Raw genomic sequence first — 9,024 nt, 5'->3', positions numbered from 1 at the left:
ACAGGATCTAGAATTCTGAAGGTTATTGTAACTAAAGTGATCGCTTATCGATAAACGGAATCATATCAGTGTCTAGTTTTCAATTACTATTTGACAGGTTCCTACATTTTGAGAATTCAATATCTTTGCGTTTTTATGTTTCGATTTTGAGCATCCAGCCCGTTTCGAAATTTTGAACCTTTTTATATTTTTAAAGTTCAATTTTTCAAGCCATTCTCACAACTTGCGATTGAAAACTGTAATTTTAATTCATCAGTCAACTGCCAAGCATTAATTTTACTTTTGTCCTTTGCAAAGTATCGACGTGTCAAATTGCTGACATTTCAAAAATATTCTACCAAATCCAACAATCAATTAAAATTCCGGACAAACGAATAAGCGAACTTCGAAATGGTTGAGATTGTATAAATTCGATACCCGCATGTTTGACAATCGGTATCAAAGTCCGATTATCATCCCACAATTCTTTCCCATGAAACTTGCCCCGTTAGATGTTCCGTCCACGAACAGATCGAGTCAATTCAGCCCTGCAACTGAATAGCTGCGGCATTTAACGTAGAGCAGGACGTAAAAGTGCACTTGGAATTCTACCGAGAACTCCATCCGGCTGCAGTAAGACGTCGAATCCCTTCTCGTAAAGAAGCGCGGGACCTCGGCCTCGGCCTTTCAGTACTACGAGAAAATGGAGAGTAATCCTCTTCCGATCTCTATTCGAAATCTATAAAATACCGTCTCGTCCAGTTCTACAGTTACGGCCACCGCCATTCATCTTCTCGCACGTTTCTCGGCGACACCGAAACGTTTTATTGGATGAGAAGGCGGAAGGAGAGTTCAGCACGCGTGAGAAATTATAGGGCAGACTTTACACAGAGAGACTTTGGAATTTCGTGTGAAGTCTTGGAAGTCCGTCGAATGGCAAAATAATAAAAATAAAAAAATACAGCTGAAATATTCGGATTAGAACGATCGGTAGAAGATGTTTTGGGAATTCTCATCGATGGATTAATAATGAATTAGAAAATCTTTGAAAAAAGATCTATCTAAAACCTTGCTACACTTTGAGGTTCGAGTAATTAAGGAGTTCGATAAAAAATTCTCTCTCAGCAAATTTCTTAAAAGCACCGTACGTTTGGTAACCCTCCAGAAAAGAGGATCAAGCCAACGTATTTTCGTACGTTTTGCGCGTACCTCGTTTTTTGTAATTCCAACAATATTCGAACAGTTTTTTTTTTAACGATACCTGTTTCACTGAATTTTTCTAGTTACTGTAACAAGTGAAATTTTTCTCAGTGCAACTCAGTGCCTTTTTCATCCAGGCGTAAAAATGAGCGTTCCCACGATCGCCCACCGTTCTTGATTCCGCCTTCCGAAGATCATCCGATGATAAAGGATCAGCGAACAGCGCGGAAAGGAGACCGAAACAGCGCTGACCACGTAATAAAATCAGCGGCTAAACCGACTCGCGAGCCATTATTCGAAGAAGGAAGAGTAGAGAAGAGAAGAAGGGAGACCGTAAGGACGAAGGTGAAAGGAAGGTGGTGACGTCGAGCTTAACGGTGAAGAAAGCTCCGGTTGAGCTCACACGCTTGCCAGTCCAAAAGAGCGCGCAGGGGGTCGACGGGATGCTGAAACGGCGGACAGAGAAGCGGAGGTGAACACCGCCCCTGTTTGTGCACCTGGATATAGGAGGCTGTAATCAATACAGCGTGGAAGGCGCGCGCTGCGCCTGACCCCCTGTACCCGGTGTGTACCTGTACAGGAAAAAGGCGCGGTTAGGACGCGGTTCTTCGGGCAGAAAGTAACTAGAAAAATTGAGTTTACTCAGGTATCGTTGAAAAAAAAACTGTTTGAACAACGTTGGAATTACGAAAACGTCGATCCATTTTTGCTAATTGCAACGCAAAATCAGTTTCTGAGCTTTACTGTACTTTTTTAGTCAAACAAGGCTTTAACGTCAATTTATTCTTGCGCGAGCATTAAATTTTCGCAACGGTTGCAAGAAAATATAGCAACAGTGACCGTAATGAGAAAGAATAGCAACGGATACTAGAGTTTCCGGTAACAGCTGGAAAACTAATTTTCATTTCGTACCTAAAACTATATTTTTCGATTGCGGTAAAAAATGAAAATAGTTAGGGACCGAGAGATAACCGTAACTAAAAATTTCTCTCGGTGTATGTGTAGGAATTTTTTCGGTAAATGAGACGAGAAGAATATGGGGCAGTTCAAAATTGACATTCTTAATCCGTCTGAAACTTGGCTACATTTTTGCATTCGGTCAAAAAAGATTCTTTGATTTTTCGTTCAAATTTTTTTCACCACACCGTCCGTGAAAATGAAGTTTTGCATGTTTTACGATAATTTTTTTTTCAAATAGTTATACTTTGTGAAAAGTACATGAATTTGATTTTTATTTTTTTTTATTCGTACTCAAGTTTCCTTCCGATTCAAAGTGTATCGATCGATTTTTATCGTTCAGTTCCTAAAAATACCACGGCCAATTCCGCAAGTTGAAAGTTTTCTCACGAAATGCAAAAAGATAGCCAAGTTTCAGCGAAATAAAAAATGTTAATTTTCGCAGTAGGTCGGTTTGGTATAGATCGCCTTGTACACGTGAAAATAAAAAAGAAAAAAAAAAGAAAAAAGAAGAAAACATGTAAAACTCCGTCGTCTTACACCGCAGAGATTAAAACGTGAGTCTTCCGAGAGCTTTTGAGCTGAGAATTATGTATTAATCGTTTGACAGATTGTCGCAATTTTATTCCGAAGCTTCACCAGCTCGTGGTGGTGTAATTAGAAGGAATTTGTCGAGGCTCGTGATCGGGGGTCGTTTGTTCCCTACTTCCTTTCCCCCCCTCGATTCACGCGCGTGGAATTACGAATTTGATAAATTTTATTCACCGCGATGCTTCGCGAAAGTCGCTGCTCGGGTGAAATGGGAAAAAAAAAAGAAAATCTCGGAATAGCCTGCAGCGGCTGGGGAGGCTCGATAGGGACGAGATGTCCTAACGACGTAATCTGTAAAGCTCCCTCGGTCTCTACCTTCGTCCTTGCAGCTTTTTCCGAACAAAGAACGACGAGGGACGCAGCTTCTTCTTCAAACGAATTTCATCCGCGCGAATGTAGCCACCCGATGAGCAAACTGTCTCGCCGTTGATTTCGCAATGTTGAAACCCAGGCAGGGATTTAGGGGGGGTTTTAAACACGGGCCCCGCAAGCTCAAGGGCCCCAAAAAGTGCGACTTGCACTTTGGAAGAAAAAAAAAAAAGAGAAATTTGAAAGCTTTTTTAAAACTGATTACTGAATGAAATTATGATGATATGTGTGAGCTTGATTTTTTTCGATTGTTCGTAGCTTTGCGGACAGCGATCTTTATTTATCGTGTGAATTTAGTTGAAATATAAAATAATAATCGATAAGGATTTAATATCTCTTTTTAAAAATACGTTTATTATTATTTTAAGACTGTATTTGTCAATTTTCATTGCTAATTGCGAATGGCAGACTATCGAGACTGTGTATTCACTGCATTGAAATTACTCTGCTGAACAGTATCGATCACATTAAAATCATTGAAGATTTCGTCAGCGTCAAATTTCAGAGGAAAACTTTGTAGGCAACGAATCTTAAATTTTTCTGACAGTGGTTGATAATTTTATCGTTATTTCACTCAAATACTATCACATAATATAACAAAAATGTGCTATAAATAAAAATGTGTGTACGATAAAATCTCACAAATACTCTCTATTCTTTCAACGTCTATCGTAACATGTTAAATTCTTATGCTCGTTGGATTTATTCATGTAATTTTTCTCTATTTCCCTCTCTTTTTTTTTTATCCCACGCAGAGCCCCGAGAAATTTGTGTAATCCCAGGTCCGTTACACGTTAAATCCGACCCTGGTGAAACCGAGACTCATCTCGTGCTTTCAGGTTTCTTCCCGAGGGGAGAGGAACGAATAATCAAACGTTTGTTTACGGAATTCAGCCGAGGAATTTCTCTTGAAATTTTTTATATTACACGAATCCTTCATTTATTGACGGGATGTTACGTAGTTCCTTGAGATTTTTCAGAGTATTATCGGAAATCATGAAAACCGCCTATTAAATTCCGTGAAATAGGTTGAAAGCTCCGAGTGCGATGAAATCCTTTCAACTTTGTGAAATCCTGTCCTGGTCTCATGAGATTTTGCAGAGTACGTAAAATCCAGCGAAGTACAGTAGGAAAAAGCTTTCGAAAGCTTGCGCGGTTCCGTAATTGTTGGAATTCCGGGACATACATTGAGAGCAATTAAATCTGGCCAATTTGCAATTGAGTATCACGAAATGTTATGAAATATGCTCGAGTCTTTGAAAATATTATGAAGTCATATAAGTTTAGCGAAGTATTTGTTCGAGTCCGGTGAAAAAAATTATCGCGATCCGGATTTTCGTGAAATATTTTTTTAAATACAAATTCAATTAAGATTAGGTGAGCCGAAAAGTTATTTGTCTAAAAATCAAGATTAGCGATAGTTACAGTACGATTCTGACCGTAGGTTACGAGTTTGAAATATGGACGGAAGAGCGATTCAAAGCAAAAATCGTCTTGTACTCTAAACCCTTTGGTACAGCATAGTAGCAATGATTATTAAACATTTTTGAAAAAGCATTTGTCAAGATTCGATTAAATAAGAACTGAGAATGTTGTAAAATTTGATTGTTGTTGCCACGTTAGATTGGAAGATTTTCAGCTGTATGAGACACATAGTTGATAAACTTTACAAGATTACGATATTAAAAAATCTAGTAATATCAGAAGATCTCAATTTTCATACAAACGGTTTTGAGAATCGTCCGATTTAATATCGATCTGTGCTAAGAACATTACGAGTTCCATTTCCGGTCCCTCGTGAGTTTTTTCCTGATTTTAAAGCCACGTAAGACGCCGGTTTTCGATGCGCTTCGGTTCGCTGGCGGAGATCTACTGAAAGCCGAGGTATTTGCGAGCCGAGGCCTTCCTCTCTCGGGGATTTCTATGGAACTTGGGTTCGAGACGTGTTCGGAGGCTTCTCGCTGCGCGAGGCTGTTTCCGCTGTCGTCACGCCGTCGTCACCGCACCTTAACTATTTCGGCCTAGGACGCTCTCTGCCCAACTACCCTGTCGCAGTTTGGAAACAAGTTACAGACCTGTTGCTCAATGCAGATAGAATTAAGTGCACTGAATTGAATCAGACGTTGGAGAAATTCGGTGGAAATTACTCAGAACGTATGGATTTCGGGGAAATCATCGATTTGAGGCATAATTATTACATGCGAGGCGTCATTTTTGGCAATAACGACGATGATCGATAATTTGAACGAAGGCTTTGATCGTAGTTAATTGATAACGGTGTAGATTTAAATCAATCACAAGTATACGTATTAGAGTGTTTAAAAAAACCAATTTTTTTTTTTCGAAGAACGTTGAAAAACCTTCCGAGTGTCCCTCAAAAATGACCTCGGTAAAATATGAGCTCTTAATATTGATATTTAGACGTGGCGATTCTCAATTTTCTATTTCCCATTTAAATAACATGGGAAAATTTTTGTTTTAAATTTAGAATTTTATTGCTCGAAAAAGAATCAGTGTGAAGATATAAAAAAAACACACTCTTGTAGGAAATTTTACGCTCTACAAAAAAGGTCTGAATAAAGATTTGCGTAAGGTAAGTCGCTTCGGAGTTATCAGGCCTCAAACATCGAACCGTTTGAAATAATGATGTTATTAATTTATAAATGCTACAAAACTGACTCGTATCACTTAAATACACAATATTATTGATTTTAAAATTAAAACTATAGACTTCCAATGAAATGTCAATTAATAAATTACATTAATCAACGATATGAGTCAGTTTTGTAGCATTTATAAATTAATAACATCATTATTTCAAACGGTTCGATGTTTGAGGCCTGATAACTCCGAAACGACTTACCTTACGCAAATCTTTATTCAGATCTTTTTTGTAGAGCGTAAAATTTCCTACAAGAATATGTTTTGTTTATATCTTCACACTGATTCGTTTTCGAGCAATAAAATTCTAAATTTAAAAAAAAATTTCTCCCGTGTTATTTAAATGGGAAATAGAAAATTGAGAATCGCCATCTCTAAATATCAATATTAAGAGCTCATATTTTACCGAGGTCATTTTTGAGGGACACTCGGAAGATTTTTCAATGTTCTTAGAAAAAAAAAAAAAATAGTCGGTTTTTTTTAAACACTCTAATATATATCATGTATGTATGTCCGACGTTTCAGTCTTGTCTCGATTTTTCGGTCAAGTACATTTTTAGAAAATATACAACCTTGTTCGTGAAGTCTTATTATTGACGTGATAAACAGAAAAAAATCAATTCCTGAACGAAATTGTAATAACTTTTACTTTAATAAAAATAGTTTATATATATATAGTTGAAGAATCATTATTTTCAATCAATTTCGTCCAAGTTAACTTATACTCATCTGGTTGATCTAATTTTCGTCAAAGAATCCGGTCAAGTCGGAATTTCTTGTGAACAGTTTTCACGTTTTCGTTGTTATTATCGGAGCCGTTTTCACAGGAATCGTTTCAACTTGTTGCAGGATTTTTTAAAGCAGACGTAAAGAATTTGCGATTTGAAAAAAGCAGACAGACGAACCATCCTTGCGAAGAGGGTTAATTTTTTATTCTTTTTATTCTCTGGCCTCTTCAGGGACGTGATTTAAAATCGCTCCGAGGTACGTATAGAAGAGATTAAATTCGGTAACATCTTTGCGTGGAATTTAAGTATCTAATTGAGGTGCACCCGAGGCACAGGTAAGAGCTTTTCATACCTATAAACTCGCCGAGAATACGAACATAGGATTCAAATTAATTTCAGCATTTTTCCTCACATTTATGTCCGTGGAATATTTCGGCTGAAACGGCTTAGGAATGAAAAGTGTATTGTCGAATCGTTATTAAATCATTCATATGTTGATTGATTGCGTTGAATTCCATACAAAACTTGATATAAATTTTCGCATAATCACTTGTTTCTGTTTTAGAATTTTCATTATATGACGGTGAATTCGTCGTGTAGAAATGACGAGTCATTGATCGTCCAATGAAAGAGGAAACGCGCAAATATTGCAGTTGCAAAAAAGAAAGAAAAAAAAAAAAATAATGCTGGATTTGCGGCGTTCGTCTGATCAGTGCCGCTTTTTCATACGTCTGGAAATTTTTTTTCTACATTTGTTTGTTGTTTGCATATTTTTCCTACCCAATTTTATGATATTCGTGGAGTAAATAACTTTAGAGTTGTGGAAGTTGTAGAACATCGAAGAAAGGCAATCTTCAGGATTGTGAACTCGTTTTTCTACCTGTCTGTAAATATACATCACCTATATAATCCTATCTAGTTACCTTGAGTGTATATATACATATATATCGAAAAGATTTGCAAATGTTAACAAAGTTTCACGATCAACTTACCTCAGCTCGAGTAGTACTTTAATTCTCATATATTCTCTTCAATTGCCAGTCGTGCGGAAAGAAAACTCGGAATAAATTAATAACCATAGTTTCGATTACCTTTATTATATATTCGTGTGTATGTTGTACGCATCTTTTTTCAAATTTTTTATTGTTGATGATTTATTTCATATAATTAGTCACAATATACATCATAGGCTAGCTGAAACACTGATATTATTAACCTAGCCGTTTTTGCACGTCTGCGAAATGAAAATTTGTTCATTTTGATCATTATTATTATGCGTCCGTCTTATCGTCTGGTCTTAATTTTTCATTTTACGTAACGTTTAGCGGTTACAGTTTATAATTAGTACTTATTAGTCACGAAATTTACGTCTGTCCGATAGTTGATGTAAGGTACCTTCTTTAACATATCAACAACTATAACAATATATTCATATATATATTTATATTTATTTATATGTATATATTATATATTATACGTCACGTATTACGCATAACGTTATTATTATCTCGTAATCAACTTATGCACTTCCAAATTTTATCCTAAGCTTATATCTATGTAGGTATAGCGTTCACTCTTTCCAACAAAGAGCCTCGTGAGAGATTCACTGATAATTATTTACACGTGTTTACCTATCCACTCGCTAGCTTTGAAAATTATTTCAGCGAGGAATTTGAAACGAAAAATTAAATTTTCTAATTACTAATTCATTCGTTACTTTTCTGTCGAATTCATTCGTTAGGACTTCCAGAGACTGAATCGGGGATCTTTAACCGTGAAAAATCACCTTCGGATAACAACTTCGCAGTCTGCTGGTACGATATATTATACAAGGCTGTATGTTTCATTTTATTGATAGCGAGCTTTTATCATTTTTTTGCAGTTGCATTTTTAATCACCGAGTTTTCTTAGCTTCGTTAATATGCCAAAGAAATTCGTTATCGTCATATTAAATTGCATATGTGATACTTCATGTTACGTCAAATTAGCTCTTTGAGAATTTCCTGTCATTACGGACTCTCTCCATCTCACGTATATCTCTAAACCACCTCAGCAAACTTTGAACGATCTGCGTGCTCAGATCGTTAAACGGACTTATTTACATTTCGTTTCTTTTTAGCCTCTTTCAGAATATTTCACCATCTTTATGGCGATGCTTTTGTCACAGAACTCTTTTTAAAATTTTTTTTATTCTAATTTCACTCTCCTCAAAAATGCTTCGCCTGACACGTCTACAGTTCAGTCAAAATTTGTCTGAATAGGAATATGAAGTTATGGTTGAAAAGCGCAAGTGAACTTGGTCAAGCTGGCAATGAATTTTCTTAAAATTGTACCGCCGTGCTCAATTATTGAATCGAATTTTGAAGAGAAAATTTGAGCAAAAAAATTCCAATTAACATCCAAATATCACGCATTGATTTATTTTTACGAAGAACATATGTAAATTCGTATTAACAGTTTTTTCAGTTTGTATGAATTACAGCACGGTTTTTTTTTTACAGGAAAATTCTTCATGACTCAGCTTCTTAGAAAATCACAC

This window comes from Neodiprion fabricii, chromosome 5, assembly GCF_021155785.1.
Source record: "Neodiprion fabricii isolate iyNeoFabr1 chromosome 5, iyNeoFabr1.1, whole genome shotgun sequence".
Lineage (NCBI taxonomy): Eukaryota > Metazoa > Arthropoda > Insecta > Hymenoptera > Diprionidae > Neodiprion > Neodiprion fabricii.
This window is presented reverse-complemented; position numbering follows the sequence as displayed.